We start from the raw sequence: 21,311 nt of genomic DNA on the forward strand, positions 1-21,311 counted from the left end.
GATCTGTGAATCATCACCTCCCTGCCGTGCACACCCGGACACGGCGCTCTCGGCACCACCCTGGCTCCTGCCCGGCAGCCCCGGGGCGCAGCCCCTGCCCGGACAGAAGGTGGCAGAGCAGCCACCACCAGAGCTCGGCAGAGTCAGGCCCTGTGTTCCTCCCACCCGAGCCTCTCCTGGCAGTAGCCGGCGACAATCTGGATTAAAAGTCACCCGCGAGCCCTGCCCCTGGGGCAGCAGCCAGGGCTCCCGGCGCCTCAGCTCCCCGAGCCCTGCTGGGGCCGCTGTGCTGAGCTCCACAAGCCCGGCCGTGCAGAGGGAGAGCTTCACCCCGGCCCACGGGAGCCTCCCCGGCAGGAGGCCACGGGCAGCTCTCCTCAGCCCAGACTCTCCCAGCCCTGCCCGGCCTGCACATGGGGCTGCAGCTGCTGCAGGGCCAGGCCTGGGCAGGCTCCAGAGCAGGCAGCTCCATCCCCTTCCCACCCAGGCCCTTACACTGCTCGGGCTGCAGCCTGAGCCCCCAGGCCACCCACGCACACAGGGGCTCTCTCCTGGAGAGGCCAGGGGACAAAAGGCCCAACTCTTGCCAGAACAGCCAGCTCCTTCCTTAGAGAGCAGCCTTGCTTCCATCCCAAGCTCTTCCTAACACCTGAACATCTCTGGGAACAGACTGTTCCTTTCAAGCCCAGCAAGAGCCCGAGGCAGCCTTGCTTCTGCCTCCCCCAGCTACCCCCAGTGAGTCAGAGCCACATAACAGTGACAACTCCATCAGCCACTACTCCCAACCTGTGCCTGCTGTGGAAGGAGAATTAAACTCTTTCAGACCAGAACAGTAATTGAATCAGTTTAATATACAGTCAGCATATTGTAAATGCACTTGAAACTTACAGTATTGCTAACAGACGTGGCCATTGAGCCCAAGACCACCTTTCTAGAAAGGCACAGAGAGGTGGGAGAGTTGGGGCATTTCCCCAGATTAGTTGCAAGTGAGAAGGTGCACGTAAGACCTTCCTCCTGGAAGCACCAGATCACCAGAAACTTGTGCTCTTTGAGAGGACTGCTAATGTGCTGGGATAAGTGCATGCACCTGGAGTGACAGCCAAAGCCTCCTGCTAGCCCTTACGTCAGGAAACTCTTGCTGGCTTTTGCATATACTAAAAGAAAAAAAAAAAGAGGGGGAGGAAGAGCAGAAGAGGCTAGCTCTGTGTGCATGAAGTGTTCTTGGTGAGGCAGGAGTGAGGGAGATGTGTGACATTGCTTTTGCCCTTGGCTGGGACAAGGGCTGTTATGTGCATTGCTTTGGACACCACAACCACCCTGGGGTGAGTGAGGAAAAAATGCCCCATCTTCCAGTATTGTCACCATGGTTTCTTGCACCAGCAGGGCAAGAGCAAAGTCTGGGCAGACCAAGCACCTGGAGTGGGGACAATGGTGTCACCAAGGATTTGGGTCATCTTCTGTGGCAGTTGAAGTGGCACCATGGTGGTGGGGGGAAGCCTGGAGACTTTTGGCTCTGCAGAAGGCACTGTTCACCAGGGTGGGTGGGTGTGTCTGGAGATGCTAATTCTCAAATTTTGCGTAAGGGTTCTCTTCCTTGAACAGGCCTAGAAGAGAAAAGAGATTTGTTCAGACAGCAGCTCCCACAGTGGTCACAGCCAGCAAGAAAACCAGTCCTGGGAAATAACTCTTTGTCATTTAAGCATCCTCAAGCCTCCCAGCTGCAGTTCTCCCAAAACACCTGCTCTTACTTGCGCAGGGCCCACAGTCAGCAGTGTTTCACTCTCCCCTTCTGCATAAGAGGAGACATCCATTGAGAAGCTTGACCTGATGGCAAACTCCTCTCCCAGGCAGGCCATGCACAGTCCAGGTAAAGCAGCCTGCCTAATCCTCCAGAGCTCTCCCCTCTACACAGCCCTTCTGTCAGACTGGATTACAAGCAAAGAGCCCAGACCCAAATTAAATTAAAACTGTTCTTAGACTTGCTTCCCTGCTCCTGCATCGAGACTGGGAAATGGCAAGGCAGGGTATGGGGCTGACTTTTGGGCTAGCAACAAGCCACGTGCCATGCTGTTTGATGCTTTCCCAGCTCAACACTTCTGAAGAAGAGCCACAAAGGACAAGATTGCAAACTCTGGGGTCAGGCTGCAGCAAGACAGTCCTGACACTGCAAGACAGGCCCAGAGCACAGCTCTTCCACAGGCAGATGCTTCACATACCAAGAGCTCCTTCAGGCACAGCTTTGCCTGCTCTTTCTTTCCTAAAGGATCCAGCCCATCCAGAGGCCCTGGAATCTCCTGCCTAACCTGGACCTGCAGTGGGCAGCAGCTGCAGGCAGAGGAAAGGTCTCTAGTTTTCCCTACAGCCCCTCCAAAGCCAGAGACCACCAAGTGCAGCATGCATGAGCCCAAGTGCTCCACAGCCAGACACTGGCAGAGCCCCCGGCAGCCCCAGTGGGCAGGCTGGAGGGACAGCGCAACTTCCAAGGTGATGTTCCCTTCAGGCAGGTCCAGACCTGGCCCAGGTCTCTGGGACTCACCTGAGGGGCAGTTCAGCCCCAGGAGGGAGGCTGTGCACTCCCATCCCCAGGGGACTGAGACACCACTGCTGGCACAGAGGAGCAGAGGGATTGGGGTGGGATTGGTGCCTGCTCTGTGCTCCTGCAGCTGTGGGCATTCTGATTCCTACCTGGCCCCACACCCCAGACTGCTGGCTCGCCACAGGATTACTGGAGGGCTGTGTCTGAAGGGTAACAGGATTATGATGGTGCTGTGTCTGCCAGCTTCTGCTTCTACCTTCTAGTCAAGCTCCATCAACTTCTCCCACGTGGTAAGCTTGGAGGACACATTCTGGAGAATATTATACACTTCCTCTTCCCTGCCCAGGAAAAATAGCCCTTGTATGGGCTCACACACCATGACCCCAGCATCTCTACACTTACTCTGAGCCAAGAGAAGCAGGGACCATATTTTCCCTGCTGGCCAGGTCTCATCTACAGCTGTAACCATGGCAAGGAGCACAGTTACAGAGGCTGCTTCATCTAAAGCTTAGTTTGAATCACTCACGTCAGCACTGTACCGTATTTTCTTCGGATTTCATCATGCCGTGATTTCATCTCTGCTCTCCTGCGAGAGGCAAACAAAAAAGCCATGAGTCAGTAACTGGTGGTACAAAAGGGAACAAGAAGAGCCAGAGCTCCTTGCTTATTCCCAAACAAGGGAGCTCCAGGCTGGCAGGTTTGCTCAGCCTGCCACCTCAGGGAGTCTCTGGGGACCACCAGAGCCCACACATCAGCAGCCCTCAGGGAGCTGCATACACAAAACTTGTGATGCTACATCCAGGAGTTACCCCGGCGTGACACTCCCAATGAGGCTTGTGTGTGAGCTAGGGCTGAAGCAGCCACTGACTGCATGTGCTGAGCCCCATGTGCCTCCTGGCATCACATTTGATGGCACAGACAGCAGCCAAGTCATCCTGCAGCCTCAGGGCCTGTGGTACAAACTCACCTCTCCTCCTGCCGCACCCGCCTCTTCTCCCTACTCCCTGGCTGCTGTCTCATCATCCTTCTCTGGCCTGGTGGACAGAAAAACCCCTTAGTGCACTCAGCACTCAGTCCTGCAGCAGCACACGGCTGCATCTGAGCTGCTCCACAATCACGGCACCCCCCAATACTTACTTTTTGCTCTTTTTCTTACAACAGCAGCAGCAGCAGCACACCCCCAACATGATCAGAAGTGTTCCTCCCACCACGGACATTGCAATGATCAGGGCTTCAAAGTTCACTGAAGGATTTGACAAAAACGTGTTTAGCTCACACAGACACAGCTGTCTGGGGTTACAATACAGGATCACAGTATCATTAATGTTGGGAAAGCACTCAGGGATCATCAAGTCCAACTGTTCCCCCAGCACTGCCAGGTCTTCCAGTAAACATGTCCCAGGTGCAACAGCTCTGTGTTTTTTGAATGCTTCCAGGGATGCTACCGCTGCCCTGGGCAGCCTGTTCCACTGTCTGACCACCCTCTGAGTGAAGAATCTTTTTCTTACTATCCAACCTAAACCTCCTCTGGTGCAATTTGAGGCCATTTCCTCTTATCCTACAGCCACTTTCTCTGATCTTGTTTATGAACATACAGCTACTGTCACCAGCAGCTTCAGTCACTGGGCTGGAGATGTGCAGCCACCTGGGAAAGCAAATGGACATTGTTAGCTGTGGATAACAATGTAGATAAACCTATGTAGACATAACAAGTGTTGGTACCCACAAATAAACACCAGCTGAGCACATGTCCCTGCTAACAGGAGCGCTCAGTTACTGGCAGGGAGAAACGCACTCAGGTCAAACTCCTCTGGCAGAAACAGGAGCAAAGCTATCTTAATCACTAATCCAGGTAAAAAGTAACCATTGAGGGAAAAAACCCAACAACTGAAGGCTTCAGGGCTAAGGAATCATCTCTGACAGGGAGGAATTACTGTCCATGGGAGCCAGCCTCAGAAGACATCTCTGATGAGATGAGCACTTAGCGGCATCTGAAGTCCTTGGGCAAGAGATAAACTGAAAAAAAATCTGTCAGGTTGGGGCCAGCAGTGCTGCTCAGGCAGCTGAGGGCCAAGTCCTGCTTCCTGCACCTGACTACCACGTCTCCCCAGGGCTGGGGGGCTCTGCTTGCCCACACACAGAACAAAGCCTGCTGGAACATGGCGAGGCAGCAGCCGTGAGCCCTGGTCCCTGCTCATCCCACTCAGCTCCTGCAGTAATGGCAGTAGAGACACCAGCCTAAACTGACACATCTACATGCCAAGGATTTCAGGCAACAACAAAGAGGAGGTTCTTCCAAGTGTGGTTCAGGCTGTTCACAGAATTGTGCCTGTGGAAATATTTGTTTAGGAGCCACTTTGCACACGACAGCCAGGCTACAGAAATCTCAGTGCACCTGAACCTGCTCAGAGCACTTGAAGGTCATTTAGTCCAACTCCATCTTTCACTAGACCAGGCTGCTCACAGTCCTATCCAACCTGACCTTGAACGTTTCCAGGGATGGGGCATTCAGCACCTCTCTGGGCAACCTGTGCCACTGTCTCATCACCCTTATTGTAAGAAACTTCTTCCTTTTATCTGTTCTAAAGAGATCCTCTTTTAGGTACTCCAGCCTGAGCTGACTCCAGCAGTGTCAGTGCTTCTGAAACCCTTTTGGGGTTTCAGGATGAGCCTGGGGTTCAGCTCCCCCCTTCCCACACAGAGAGGTCTGAGGCAGAGCACCAGGCACTCCTCCAGCTGATGACAGAGGCTAAGTCACACACACCAAAAAAGCAGAATCACATAAGAGCTAATCTCCCACAGGACTAATCTTCTCTATAGCGAGTTTTGCAAGCTAAGGAATGTGATCTTCGAAGCTACTCACATCAAAACTAGCACTTCAAGGTCTTACAGAAGTTTCAGAAAAGCATACCACAGGGCTCACAAAGAGGAGATTCTTCTTCCACAAGCATAAGAGCAGTTTGAACTCTTGTGGGCAGACAGAGCCCAGCCTCAAGCACAAAAGATAACAGGCAACGGCAATTCAGCTCCAGGCTCCTCATCAAGGGGGTGGGTGAGTGCAACCAGGTCCCAGCTTGCTTCCTTCCTTCTCCAGCCCCCAAAAGCTGGCTTCTGTATTGACGCCGGCAACTATTTACAGACACGAACGGAACGGGACCACACCTGAACAGCGTCGTGAGCTGTTTATTTAAGAAGCATCAGTCTCATTACATGGCTATGGCAATGGATCGATGCGAGCAGCTCGCTATCCAGACAGAAGGCCAAGGAAACTTAATGTTACAACATATTATAAGATAGTTTCAGACCTAGTTTCAGCCAATTACATAGAGCAAAAGCATATTGACAGTCGTTCTATCCAACCACATGAAGCACACGTAGCTTTGGTTAAAACAATAGCAACTTTTTCTCTCATACAATGGTTCGTTTACAAAAGACAAAGCACGGAGCCCTATTCATATTTAACCTTCTAAATATTTACTAAAATATACCTTTTTGCAACTTAGAAAGCCAAACTACATAGCTTTATTGTTCTATTTCTCATGTCTTCGCTACTGCTGATATCTCTTTTCTGCTGCTTAAGCATTTCACTATCCTTACTGTCTCTGCGGCCTTTCTTTTTCCCACCTTTTCTAAAATCCTCTAATCCCATGGATTCCCACAATTCCCCCTCTCTGTTGACTCAAAAAGAAATCTTCAAAACCATGTCGTCCACTACTTGCGTTTCATAGCCTTACTGTAACACTTTTGCTTACTATCTGCTTGAGGCCTATTCTTGCAGACTCTAATCATCGCTATGTTACAGCACAGCAATTTAATGCTGTGAAGGCCCAGTCAGTGAAAAGATATGAATCATGTCTGACAATAGTTATAAGTCATTGTTCAAAAAGTTCTTGTCGATTCCAGGGTCTTAACTCAAAACCCTCCTCCATTTCTATACCTTCATCCGTCATTTCTGTGAGATTTCTAACACTCTCTGTGCTTCTACTTCTTATTTCTCTCTCTTGATGACAAAAACTTCTTTGACTGCTTTGTTCATCATCCGTCGCACACACTGAAGTATGCAGGGGATTACTATCAACATCATTACCAAAACACCCAATATACAGAGACCTATCTTGCAAAGTTGCCTTAGCCAAGGTGCAAAGCTCCATTCTTGGAACAGATCATCCAACCAGGATTCACTATCCTCTTTAATTTGGGCTGTCAAATCTTTCAGTTTTTGTATGCTCTTGTGAATGGATTCCGAATGATCGGACAGGTTCATACAACACAGTCCTTCAAATTCCTCACAACCATGCCCTTGTGCCAGTAAAAGAAAGTCAATTGCTGCTCTGTTTTGAAGGGTAGCATGTCTAACACTATCAACATCGGTCAACATATCACTAATGGCAGAGGATGTGGCATTCGTTTGCTTGCTCAGCCAACACCCAACTCGATCTAATTGTTTCAAAGCTACTGCTGAAGTCAATTGGGGTAAAAATATACTTGCTGAAACCCTTCTTGCAGCTTTCCAAGGCATGAAATCACTCTGACAGTTCTCATCGTAATGATGAGCAGATCTTGTTCTCCTTTGTTTCCTTTTCATGACCGCTTTAGCTGAGGGTGCGATTACAGTGAGCATCCCAATGCTACAAGGGCCACCTTCAAGGTGTGCTGGAATGCTTTGCCAAGCCCTGTCTCCACAAATGAACCAATATCCCTTAGGCAATTGCCGTGGATATAGGTCAGCCTCAGGAATCACATCCCAACTGTTTGAAGAATTGCACCAAAAACTCAAATTTCTATATGCAAAGTAATGAGGAGTAACATTGAAATTTGGAGGATCACCTTTTTGCCAAGCATTAGCTATGAAGGTAAAGCAAAAATCCATTGTCTAAGAACCAAGGATTTCCAATTCTTGGGGTTCAGAAGCTGCCCTAGGAAGTTTTTTGGCCCAAACGTTCCAATTCACTGTGGGATTGTTCCCATTGTCAATTTCACCTGGCTTACCATTGGATTGTTTTTTGACTAAAGGCAACTCTTTTACTGGCACACCAACCAGACAGGTTGAGAAAGGTTTTTCTGGTTCCGAATTACACAAACATATGGTATCTGAGCCGGCTGCCTTGGCTAAGGTCACCCAAACATTAGTTTTCGGTTGTTCCACAGGCAAATCGGCACGACAAAAGGAAATTATAACCCACCAATACCAACATACAACTTGCATTTGCTTCATCTTATCCATGAGCTAAGTTTTGGCAGAATCCTTACATATATATCAATTTTTAAAATTTTGCTTTCAACAAAAACAAAAACCTAAACTTTTGCCAAAAATCAGCTCTACAAAACAAACATTTGACATACAATTGACACACTTATAAATAACATTAACACAAAGTCAGAATTTGCAGGTTCCACCGATGCACAACGAACTTCAGGCGTGACCCCGGATCCTTCTGCTCGGCTCACGTCTGCGTACTTGCTTCCTCGGTTCTGGACTCGTCAACACGTTCTGGGGTGTGATATGGTTTGACGTTCTTGGCGGGGACCCACCCAATTCCAGCACCTGTAGAGACAGAAGCATACCCTTTGCCCCAGGTTATTAATCGGAAAGGACCTTCAATTTGTCCAGATTCAGGGTTTCTAACTAAAACAGGTGGATTTTCTTTCAATTTTGCCTGAGTGTTATTTGAAAAATGCCTAAAAATTGGTGGATCAGGTTCTGCAAACGAACTGTTTAGGAAATTAAAAACATACAAAGCTTTGTTCAGTCTCATCTGAGGTGTGACCTCTGCTCCCCCTCTCTGTTGATCTAAAATGCGTTTTAGTGTTTGATGTGCCTTTTCAATAATTGCTTGGCTTGTGGGAGAGTGAGGAATACCAAAGATGTGACGAACACCCCATTCTTTTAGAAATGTGGCCAATTTTTGAGATATGTATGCGGGACCATTGTCAGTTTTTACTTCTTGGGGTACACCCAATGAAGCAAAAGCTTGCAGAAAATGATGACAGGCGTGATTGCCTGTTTCACCTGTGTGAAGAGAAGCAAACATTGCACCAGAGAACGTGTCTACTGAAACATGAATGTTTTTAAATTTGCCAAAGGAAGGGTATTTAGTGATATCTGTTTGCCATAACTGCAGGCTTTGCAAACCTCGTGGATTGACTGCTCCTGTGGAAACAGGAGGTTGCACAAGCTGACAGTCAGGGCAAGTATTGATGATAGCTTTAGCTTGACTTTTAGTAATTTGAAACATTCGCACAAGTGCTTGTGCGTTTTGGTGAAAAAAGGCATGACTCAGTTTTGCTTGTTCAAAAATGTTTGGCAGAGTGTTTGAAATGACCATCGTCAGTTTGTCCGCTCTCGCGTTTCCTTCCACTAAAAATCTAGGAAGAGAAGAATGAGCTTTGATGTGAGAAACAAAATATGGATTAGTTCTATATTGCAAAGTTGTATAAAGACATGAAAGCCAACGATATAAAGTATCATTACTAACATCTTTTAAAATTGACTCTTTTAATTTCTTAACTACATTAGCAACATAAGCAGAATCTGTTATCAAGTTAAGAGGTTGAGGAAAGAGCTGAAAAGCTCGAACTACAGCAGCAAGTTCAACAATTTGAGGTGACCCTTTTACTATTTGAATGTCTGACTCCCAAGCATTAGATTTTTAGTTTAACTAAGTTACGACTGATTTGTGACTTTTGTTAGAGCTATCAGTGAAGAGAGTGACTGCATTCAAAGGTTCTTCACTTAATTTAGGTTTTTTTTTAAAACTCAATTTTGCTTGCAATAGTTTGTGAGATGGGTAGTGAACAGAACAAGCACCTGAGAAGCCCAAGAAATTATACTGTAAATCATCAGAATTTTGCATTGCCCAATTAAGATAGTCTTTTTTTAATGGCAAATAGATAACTGCAAATTCTTGGTTTGTTAAAGTTAACAATCTGGTTCTGGCCTTAATTACAATTTGTGCAATCGTTTCTAAGACTGTGAAAATTGTCTTTGGAGACCTGTAGGGAAGAAAAATCCATTCTATTATCAACAAAGGATCAGGCTCAGAAGGGTTCCACTGAAAAATGAGACCACAAAGTTGCATTTTTTCTCCTAAAACTGCAAAAAAGAAAGGTTTTTCAGGAATGCAGCGATGAGCTTGTCTTCTTTGGAGAGCTTCTGTGATCTTGTCGAGTGCAGCACGAGCTTCAGGGGTTAAGGTTCTTGGGGAAGTGATGTCACAGCTTCTTCTTAGCAGATCGAGAAGTGGACTCAGTTCATCGTTGGTGATTCCCAAAACAGGTCTGACCCAGTTGATTTCTCCCAAGAGTTGTTGCAAGTTTTGTAGGTTGTTGACACTGGTCTGGATCTGTATTTCTTGTGGTGTTATTGTTGTTTCAGTTATCTTCTATCCCAGATACTTCCAGGGTGGAACTTTTTGAATTTTTGTTGTAGAAATTTCAAGTCTAGCCTTTTGGATTTTAGCAATAACACAAGCACGGGTTTGCTCCATCTCTTCCTGCGTTGAAGCTGTGATGAGCAAATCATCCATGTAGTGTAGAATCATGGATTTTGGAAATTTCTGTCGAGCAGGAGACAAAGCTTGGGCGACGAAATATTGACAAATTATAGGCGAGTTCTTCATCCCTTGTGGCAGTGATTTCCAGTGATATCTCTGCACGGGTTCCGTTCGATTGATGACAGCAACTGAAAAAGCAAATCTTGGAGCATCATCAGGATGAAGTGGAATGTGGAAAAAACAGTCCTTTAAATCAATGACGACGAGAGGCCAGTGTCTTGGGATCATTGATAAAGAAGGCAGTCCAGGTTGAAGAGGTCCCATGTCTTTGATCACCTCATTGATCTTCCTCAGGTCATGAAGCAATCTCTAGGAGTCTGATGTTTTCTTGTGGATGACGAAGACTGGTGAATTCCAGGGACTGTTTGTTGGGACGATGTGACCCTGCTGTAATTGTTCCTTTACCAATTTATTAAGGATATTTAATTTTTTCTCTGTCAAAGACTATTGATCAATCCATATAGGATGATCAGTTTTCCTGGTAATCTTTAAAGTGGCAGGTTTCAACGTGGTTGTCATTACACTTCTAGTTTCGCTCCCCACTGGGAAAGAACGTCTCTTCCCCAGACGGTGAGAGGCTTCTGAACAACAAAAGGACGCACCGCAGCAGTCTTTCCTTCAGGACCTGTAATGTTAATCATGGATGCACTTTGCAGACACACAGTAGCACCTCCAATCCCAGTGAGAGAACCTGAAGGAGCCACTAAATTCCAGTCATTAGGCCAAAACATGTGAGAAATTACAGTGACATCTGCACCAGTATCTGGCATGCCTGTAACATAAATTGTTTTACCACAGTGAGTCAGGCTACAAGTTAATTGAGGTCGGTCACGGTCCAAACATTGCATCCAAAAGACCTCTGGACCTGAGGTACTAGAAGGTACAGACACGATTGAATTCTTTGGAAAATTGTTTTGCTTGTGGGTATTCACAGGAAACAGAAATGCAATAGCAATAGGTGTTTTTGGAGGAATTACCATAGGAACTTCAAGTGCAAGAGCTAAAATCTTTAGCTCTTCATTAGAGTTTACTGAAACAACAGTAGGAAGAATTGAGAGTTCAAGAAATTTGTTATTGACTTTGCCTAAAATTAAAAATTCTTGCCCTTGCTGAAAAGGATTGACAATTCCAGTAGGAATGTTCACCCAGCATAAATTGTTTAATAGAGGAATTAATTTTGAGGAGGCCAATTCGATCCTTGTGTTTGAGGATATTGAGCTGGGATCGTTTGTGGATTGGTTGATTGAGGCACAAATGACTGAGGTACCATCACCATTTGAGTGGGTACCTGGCTGCCAGGGGGTACCACTACTTGTGTCTGAGCGCGGTGGTAATGCGCGCTGTTTTTGAAGTTTAACGACAGAGGCTTGCCATCGATATCAAAAAGAGAGTGACAATGCTTAGCAAGATGCCTCCCTTTTCGGCATCGAGGGCAGACAGAAAGTTGTTTTGGTGGAAATATTTTCGCAGGACAATCCTTTTTAACATGATTTGGTTTACCACAAGCAAAGCAACAGGACCTTTTATCAGATTCCAACTGTGCAGTGTTAACAGAATTTTCCCCAAGCTTTTTTTCTAAAAACTCTTCAAATTTATCCATTCGTTTTGCCAAATTATCTTCTAATGTTTTTTCTAAGGTATTGACCTGTAAATTTTCAAGGTGTTGTGATCCACCTATTCTGCTGCATGCTGTTAACATCTGCACAACAGTTGGAGGCTGATCAGGCAAAGCTAAAATAATTTTTCTACATTCATCATTAGCATTTACAAAAGCAAGGTTTTGGACAATATAAGAACGAGCTTTTTCATCTGGACATTGCCTTTCAACTGCTTGGGTTAGTCTATCCAAAAAAGAGCCATAGGATTCTGTTTCACCTTGTTTAATCAAGGTATAAGAATTTACATGTGTGCCAGCTGGCTCTACTGAAAATAAGGCTTCCCTAGCAGCATCTTTAATATCAGCTAATACAGACCGAGGCAAATCTACTGCTTGATTTTCTGCTCTGTGGTAAGGTGGATCGCCTGCTAATTGAACAACATCTAAATCTGCATGATCAGTATTTGCATATTTTTCAACCAACTTATTAAGAAGTTTTTTCCATTGTAATTCCCATAGAAGGTATTGTGAATTGGTTAAAATCAGTGAAGCTATATTTTGACAATCAGCAGGGACTAAATCGTGAGAATTAAAAGTACTTTTCAACACACTATTAAAATAAGGAGAAGAGAACCCACTTTCTTTCAAAGCCTGACGTAATTCCTTTATATCATGGTGAGAGAGACTTTCATATCTAGGGTTAACATCATTACGACCATATCTTACAGGTAATGCAAGGAGTTGTTTCTTTGAATCCAAATCTTTTTCTAATTGTTGATTAATATTAGACCAGTCCGGCAGCTTTAAAGGAGGATCAGGGTTAGAACTGACAGTTTCAATGACAGTGGTTGTTCCGGGAACCCTGCCAGTGTCCGAATTCTTGGCATGGACGTTGCTGTAGCAACGAACTTTCCCAGGAGTTCTGCCAGGATGGGCGGGAGAACACACCTCCGAATTCCTAGCAGAGACACCTGAACAACACGCCTCTCCTGGAGACCTGCCCAGAGGGACAGAGGCGGGCTCAACCATGAACCACGCCCCCTCCGGAGCCCTCCCAAGAGGGGCCGGGGAGGAATTGTATTCTCTGGATTGTGGAAAAAATCCAAAATTTGTCTCAGCTTGGCTACTTGTCCTTGAATTTATATCTCTGATAATTTCTAAAACCTTACTGCATGTTTCACACTGTCTCCCTGCCAGCGAAGACTCAGCTGGAGGGTTACCAACATTAGACTGCAGGTTTGAAATACTATTTTTTCCTTCACCAACAAATGAGACAGATTTCAAATCCATCAAAATCTCAGTCGGTGCCTCAACAGGGACCTTTCGAAAATCTCCTGCTTTCTTTTCAAACCCCTGGCTGTCGACTGCTACCTCTATCTTTTCCCCTGCCCTGTTCTCTGAAGGCAGAGGCACAGCTACAGCTATTTCATCCTCTGTACCAAAAGCTTGGTGAGCCACAGAAAAACCTGGCAGAGACTTAACAGAACTATTCACTAGAAAAGGATTTTTCGAATGACAACACACACAGCCCGCCTGAATCAAACCCAAAGGGGTGTCTGCATGAGAAGAGGAAACAGTGGCAGGAGTGACCCCCACAGTTTCCCAACCAGGCAAAACAGATCCCAAGCCCATCTCGGCTAACCCTGCTTGTACAGTTTCAGAACATGCAATTTCTTTATCACGAAACCTCGGCAGACTTTCATCTACCACCTTCACGCGGCTCGCACCCACCCCCGAACAGAACTCGCGCACATTCTCATTCCCGGAATGCAACAAAATTTCCGAACAACTTTCCCGACACGGCAAAAGTTCATTTTTTCCCAGAGGGAGGGGCGAAGAACTGCTCTCAGCTGCAGAAACGCTGACAAGCCTGGAAGAAACAGGGGACGCGACCCGAGATGGAAGCTGTTCCGGTTCGCCGTCTCCGGAAGACATGACACTGGATGCTTTGGAAGGAAAGGAACTCGGAGTGGAACCCGAAACTTCCACAGAAAAGGACAGTGACTCGGTATTATGTGGATTTAAAGCATCTGAACAAGATATTTTGTTCTGTTGTTTGGAAATGTCTGTATTATCATCAGTTTGTTTAAAACACTCTAACAAAGCCCTGGAAACAGGCATGAATTTGTATACAGTCTCGTCCTTTTTGAGAGAGAACAGATTATAGATTTTCCAGTTTATTTGATCCCAAAAAACAAAGGTAAAAGCAGACTGCAAGTCTATATTTTGAGTGTTCGCTTTTACCCAGACTAATAAGTCTTTCAGTTCATTTTTTGTGATATCTGAAGGTCCTTTATCTTGCAACATTTTCTCAAGCCGGTAAAAAACGTCCCATTCTGTTTTAGATAAATGATTTTTCATTTTCGTCACCCAGGAAGCCCCTAGAAAAAGATTACTTACAAAGACATCAGATGTAGAAGGCGAAGGGATGATGTATTCCTCCTGGGTCTCCGGCGCCCGAGTTTATCCAAGATTTTCTTTTTTTATTCTAGTCTAAAGTCCTCCTCACAGAGGGGCACCATTTGACGCCGGCAACTATTTACAGACACGAACGGAACGGGACCACACCTGAACAGCGTCGTGAGCTGTTTATTTAAGAAGCATCAGTCTCATTACATGGCTATGGCAATGGATCGATGCGAGCAGCTCGCTATCCAGACAGAAGGCCAAGGAAACTTAATGTTACAACATATTATAAGATAGTTTCAGACCTAGTTTCAGCCAATTACATAGAGCAAAAGCATATTGACAGTCGTTCTATCCAACCACATGAAGCACACGTAGCTTTGGTTAAAACAATAGCAACTTTTTCTCTCATACAATGGTTCGTTTACAAAAGACAAAGCACAGAGCCCTATTCATATTTAACCTTCTAAATATTTACTAAAATATACTTTTTTGCAACTTAGAAAGCCAAACTACATAGCTTTATTGTTCTATTTTTCATGTCTTCGCTACTGCTGATATCTCTTTTCTGCTGCTTAAGCATTCCACTATCCTTACTGTCTCTGCGGCCTTTCTTTTTCCCACCTTTTCTAAAATCCTCTAATCCCATGGATTCCCACACCTCCCATTCCCTCCAAGTGACCTCCACAAGTCCCTCCCAGTCGCTCCCAGTCCCTCCCCATAAAAGATGTCGGTGGCAGTGCTGGCCCCTCGTAAAAAGTGAGAAATGGCGCAGCTTCCCCCAGCAGGGATTTCTTCCAGCGCTACCGCCTTGGGGACAGAGAGAGGTACTGCAGCTCAATTTCATTTGCGGCCATTCGCCCTGGCCGACCCTGGCAAACCAAGACAGAAATCTCCAAATTTTGCTGGATTTCTCCAAAACCAAAGTGGTCAGAATCTAGGTCCCAGCTAGTTCCCGGAGCCCCAAACGCCAGCTTTCATCTGATGCCCAGACCCTGGACAAATGACTTCTTTTTCCCCTGAAAAATGGCTTCTCTTTGCAGACACTCGCCCTGGCCCACCCGGGCCAGGCAAGACAGAAATTTCCAAATTTTGCTGGGTTTCTCCAAAACTCAAGTGGCCAGAATCTAGGTCAATCCAGGTCCTTAGAGCCCCAAATGTCAGCTTTCACCTGATGCCCAGAGCCTGGGCAAATGACTTCTTTTTCCATGGAAAAAGGCCTCTCTTTGCAGCCTCTCGCCCTGTTTGAGCCTGGCCACCCAAGCTAGAAATTTCCAAATTTTGCTGGATTTCTCCAAAACTCAAGTGTCCAGAATCTAGGTCCCAGCAAGTTTCAGAGCCCCAAAGGCCAGCTTTCACCTGATGCCCAGAGCCTGGGCAAATGACTTCTTTTTCCCCTGGAAAATGGCCTCGCATTGCGGCCACTCGCCCTTGCCCACCCTGGTCTTTCAAGACGGAATTTTCCAAATTTTGCTGGATTTCTCCAAAACTCAAGTGACCAGAATCTAGGTCAATCCAGGGAATTACAGCCCCAAATGCCAGCTTTCACCTGATGCCCAGAGCCTGGCCAAATGACTTCTTTTTTCCCTGGAAAATTGCTTGTTTGCATGTGTTCACCATGGCCGAGCCTAGCCACCCAAGACAGAAATTTCCAAATTTTGCTGGATTTCTCCAAAACTAAAGAGGTCAGAATGCAGGTCCCAGCAAGTGCTCAGAACCCCAAAGGCCAGCTTTCATCTGATGCCCAGACCCTGGACAAATGACTTCTTTTTCCCCTGCAAAATGGCTTCTCTTTGCGGCCACTCGCCATGGCCCACCCTGGCCACCCAAGCTAGAAATTTCCAAATTTTGCTGGATTTCTCCAAAACTCAAGTGTCCAGAATCTAGGTCAATCCAGGTCCTTAGAGCCCCAAATGTCAGCTTTCACCTGATGCCCAGAGCCTGGGCAAATGACTTCTTTTTCCCCTGCAAAATGGCCTCTCTTTGCGGCCACTCGCCCTGGCCCACCCTGGCCACTCAAGACAGAAATTTCCAAATTTTGCCATTGAGTGTCCCTGCAGGACTGATAAAATGACATCATCCCATTGTTGTATGCTCCGCCCAGGGGGAGGAGCCAAGCATTCCTACCTGGATATAAACTGAGCCTTGCACCACCAGGAGCACCTTGCCTACTGGATTCCCATAAGCGCCACTGGACCTTGAGAGGAAGACCAGACCCTTCTACAGGATCACTGCTTTGACAGAATCACGATCATCACTGCAACAGGACTGCAGCCACCATTTAATGGGACTGCTACCAGCACCCTGACCAACAGGGTGTCAGGTTATATCCTGACTGTGTCAGTTTAAGGCAGTGTTTCTGTATCATTGCTTTGATCTTAATTTTCTTAATAAATTGTAATTCTGGCTTAGAATCTCCACCTGGTTTACCTTGAAACCCATACAAAACTTCATGTACTCATCCCTTTTTTTTCTCCCAGACCAGGATTTCCCATTCCCAAACCTTGGCCAGATGGAGGGAGATTTTGCAAGGAAGAGGAAGGAGCCCTGGGACACCCAGGCAGGTGAGGAGGAAGTCAGTGTCCCTTTCCCCTTCTCTCCTGCTCCATCTCCCAGCTCAGCATGGGAGATGCAGGACAACCACTCTGCCTTGGCCATGCTGCTGGGCATGCACTGGGGGTGTCTCGTTCCCTTTCCCTTTGGCACGGAGACAAATCACATCCTCTCCTTGTCCTACCTTCCCCAGAGAAGAAGCTGAGGACGGAGACAAGAGAGGACAAATCTTCACAACAGAACCTTGTGGAAGAAGCTTTTGAAGGACTCCATGGCACAGGAATTGAACAGGGAGGTAAAGCCCAAGAGATCCCACAGGATGAGGGCCTGCAAACCCAGCCCAGGGTGCTCTGAGGAGGAAAGACCCACCCTGTGCCAGGAAGGTGGACAGAGCTTCAGCCAGAGCTCAGAGCTGGTGGTCCATGAGGAGCTTCATGATGGGGAGAAGCCCTACAAGTGCTTGGAGTGTGGGAAGAGCTTCAGGCAGAGCAGCGCCCTGATCAGCCACCAGATGATCCACACAGAGGAATGGGCCTACGAGTGTGGGGAATGTGGGAAGGGCTTCAGCTACAGATCCACCCTTGTGACCCACGAATGCATCCACACTGGGGAGAGGCCCTACGAGTGTCCCCAGTGTCAGAAGAGGTTTCACACCAGCTCCAATCTCCTCCTGCATGAGCGGATTCACGCCGATGAGAGGCCCTTCCACTGCCCTGACTGCGGGAAGGGCTTCAAGTACAACTCCCACCTCGTCACCCACCGGCACATCCACACTGGGGAAAGGCCCTACGAGTGTCCTGAGTGTGGGAAGAGCTTCACCAACAGTTCTAACTTGACCAGACACCAACAGAGGCACCAGTAAGTGAAGCCCTGCAAATGCCCCAACTGCAGCGAGAGCTTCGTGCCTGGCTCCAGCTTCATACCCAATTGGAGGATCCACACTGGGAAGAGACCTGTGTTCCATGTTCACTGTAATCCATGCTGGGATCCCTTTTCCTGTCCCTGCCAATGACATGATGTGGGATCGATGAACATGAGGTTCTGGCCAGGGCCATGTCATTATACCCACTCCCTCCTCAGGTCATTGCTGGGGCAGGAAAGGGTCTCTCTCTCCCTGAGGAGGAGAGTGTCCTTCCCAGGCAGGCTGAAATATGTGGCCAGGATGACCCAGTGAGTTGTGTTTTGGTTTTCCCTGTAAATAGTTTTTCTTTTCCTTTTTGTTAGCAGTATCGTTTCTGTTCCTGTTTGTTCTTTATCTTGTTGCTGTTCCAAATAAATTGTTCTTATCCCAGCCCAGGATCTTTGCCTTTTGTGCTTTCCATGGGAGGTGGGAGGGCAGTGAGCGGCAGCACGGTTTTAGCAGGAGCAAGAAATTGGGGAATCCCATTCCTGAACCCTGGTCCGTGGAAACTGAGCATCCCAGCTGGTCCCAGACCTGCTGGCCATGGCAACAGCCTTGGGAGTGGGTCCCTGGCTGGGGCTGTGGGAACCTCTTCCCTCTGGTGCCCAGGGACAGGACTGGAGGGAACGGCTGCAGCTGAGTTGGGGCAGGCTCAGGTTGGATCTCAGGAAAAGGTTTTTCTCCAGAGGCTGCTGGGGCACTGCCCAGGCTCCCCAGGGAAGGCTCCCAGCTCCAGGGCTCTCTGAGCTCCAGCAGCATTTGGACAGCGCTGCCAGGCCCAGGCTGGCATTGTTGGGGTGTCCTGTGCAGGGCCAGCAGTTGGACTCCAGGATCCTGATGGGTCCCTCCCAGCTCAGCCAGTTCTGTGGATCTGGGATCCCATGACCCATAGTAACAGGGTCCTGGTGATGGTTGCCTGCTAAGGATCAGATTTGTCACAGGCCCTCAGAGGGGTTCCATGGGGACTTTCCAAGAGTCTCCAGGCTGTTCAAGAGCTGGAATGTCACAGGCAGAGACAGGGGCTCCTTGGAGCCCTCCCAGGGGTTTCTGGGGATGGTAAAGAGCCCTGTGGTCAAGGCAGTCACAGCCATTCCATGGTGACATCCCAGGGCATCTTGGGCTGCAAAGGCACAGATCTGTCACAGGCACTCACGGGGACTCCACGGTGACATCCCAGGAGTCCCCAGGCTGCCACAGAGCCGGGATGTCCCAGACACTCACAGGGGTTCCTGTCATGGGCACGATGGGAGCTTCAGGCAAAAGCTTTAGTTCTTTATTGAAGAAACTCCTGCTGAGTCATGAGGTGGAGAAATGACACCCAACTGCCACCGTGGATCCTCAAACCCCTGCACGGCCCCTAAACTTCCAAAATTTATTTTAGTACAGGAGAGTGGGAGTGGCTGGATCCAATCCCAGCCCCAGACTTTGTCAAAGGTGTAAAAGATTGGACAGGTAGAATTGAACCTTAATGCAATTTGTCCCACAGGATTATCCATGGAATACTAGATAAATTTATATAAATACAGCTCTGATTGATTCTGATCATGATTAGACAGAATGGTTTGTTCACACCACAGATTAAATTTTAAAAAAGAGAGTTATTTACTCCACAGTATAGGAGCTATAACAATTATTAGAATAATTAGAATATAGTGATCTAGGAAGCAATTCTGATATCAACAGAGCCTTGCTGGAGTGGTTGGAGCTCATTGCAGGCAGAGCCTCCTGCTCCAGCAGGAACTGCCTTTCCTGTGCCATCAGCAGGGCAGGTCCCGCTGCAGGAAAAGCCCCAGGTCAGCCCCAGCACAGGGAAGGGCTCAGGCACAAGGGCAGAGTGCCATGCTGGGAGCTGTGCCAGGCAGAGCCTGAGGCACCAAAGGCACCTTGGCAGCAGCAGCTGCTTGCAGGGCATGGCCAGAAGCCTCCCTTGGCAGCCCGGCCTGGTGGCCAGCACTGCCGAGCTGCTGCCTCAGGGCTCATTTCTGCCTGGGCTCTGAAAAGCCACTTCTGCTCCAGGAGCCTGCCTGGGAAGCCATTGGCCCCAGCACCTTGGGGACAAGATATGAATGACAAAACTCTTCATGCCAGCAGAGACAAGGCAAGGGCAGAGGAAAGGGGAGAGCCAGGCCCAGGGGACAGGGCTGCCATGGTGATGGCTGTGAGGTCACTGCCCCTGCAGCAGCTTGGCTGCCCTCAGCAGACATTCTGGCCAGAAGCGTTGTAAGGGCACCCAGCACATCAGAGAACCCACACAACAGGAATTCTGTCCTTGGGGATGAGAGGATTTCACTGGGTCAGGTTGCACAAAGCTCCTGCTCTTGGACAATTACTGTGATGGGTGTTATGAATAGAATTTTTTTTTAAGTTTCAGAGTTAAAAAAAAAAAGTCAAACCGGTCAGACTTCTTTGGGTGTGCTGCCAAAGAAAAAGTTCTTAATTACCTGTTAATGGCCGGTGATTAACTATTGTTCCTCTGATGCTGGCCGTTTGCCAAAAAGATACCAAGGGAAACCCTCCAGGGTAAAGAGAATGGGCAGTGACACCAGAGACAACATGCAAATGAGAAATGCATTGCACCCTGGGTGTTTTTACAGTTTTACAGTTTTTACAAGAAAAACCCCTAAAATCACGAGCCAACAAGTGACTTAAGTGACGTCTAAGGATGGGAGCATAGTCCCGTACCTGCTTGGACCTTTTTGTTTCTCACCCTAACCTGAAAAGATACTGATTAAGAAGACATCCCAGAGTGTTAAACAAACAAGCTAAGGACTCCACGACTCTCCCGTGAGGACAGAGTCTCCAGTTCTGTCTGCAGACCAGCGGACAAAGCTGCATCATCCTCCTTCTTCGTGCCACGCCTGGGAGCAACGGTGGTGTGGGCGCAACCCATCGATTTCTCCCCACCTGAGCTGATTCTCCTTAATAAAGGCATTAAAAAAGGAGAAAGATCTCCTGCCCATTTATTTCAATGGGGAATGCAATTCTCTGGAAAAACAGTTGCAGTTTTCTGCCACTCTCATCATTGTAAAATATTTCTCCTTCTAACTAATGTAAATCCACCCTCATTCAGTTGAGCGATATTGACTCTTGTTCTGTTACTGCCAGATGTGGGACAAAATAACGTTGACCACTATTTTTCCATTTTCACAGACCTTGGAAAGTAACCAAAAATCTCCCAAGATGGGGTTTGGATGCCTCATCGCATAACCAGCAGGTAGAAGGTGGTGGCTCTTGTCTCAGTGGTGTGGAGACTGAGGACAGAACAGGAGCAGCCCAAGAGAGATTGAAGGGTGGTTTCAGAGAGGCTGGAGTTTTTCTTCATTGCATAAAACACCCAGAGAAAGAAATAATGGCACCAAGGGTGTGGAGTTCCCCTGCCCCAGGAAGCAGGCATTCTACCCAGACAGAGAGCATCGGGTGAGGGGCGTTATTTAAAGAGGATTCCGCCCCTCCACCATGTGGGGTGTTCCTCTACAAGCCCAGGAAAAGACACTCCACCCCATCTGGTCAAATAAAAAATGGCCGCAGAACGTTCTTCCTTTTCTGTATTCTCATTGGTCCAAACTCTACTGCAAAGTCCCCGCCATAGATTTTTCCATTGGTTGTCCTCCCCGATCCACTCCTTTGCAGTCCCCTGCTCCTTCTGCTATTGGACCCCGACCCTAAACTCCACCCCTACCCTGTCATATAAAACCCATGACAAGCCACCACCCCCTCTCCCCCTTCATTTCTTGTCTTGGTACCTGGCACAATAAAGGATCCTGG

At 47.6% G+C, this 21,311-nt stretch overlaps 1 long non-coding RNA gene across 1 annotated transcript; it reads right to left on the bottom strand.

Annotated features, from left to right (window-relative positions):
- Positions 1-1,028: 1,028 nt before the first annotated feature.
- Positions 1,029-3,533, bottom strand: LOC135302206 (uncharacterized). The gene is made up of 3 exons (XR_010363907.1): positions 3,504-3,533; positions 3,076-3,122; positions 1,029-1,604 (listed from the first exon to the last, which is right to left on the bottom strand). It is a non-coding gene; the product is annotated as an uncharacterized LOC135302206 (long non-coding RNA).
- Positions 3,534-21,311: the final 17,778 nt, after the last annotated feature.

This window comes from Passer domesticus, chromosome 6 (genome assembly GCF_036417665.1).
Source record: "Passer domesticus isolate bPasDom1 chromosome 6, bPasDom1.hap1, whole genome shotgun sequence".
Lineage (NCBI taxonomy): Eukaryota > Metazoa > Chordata > Aves > Passeriformes > Passeridae > Passer > Passer domesticus.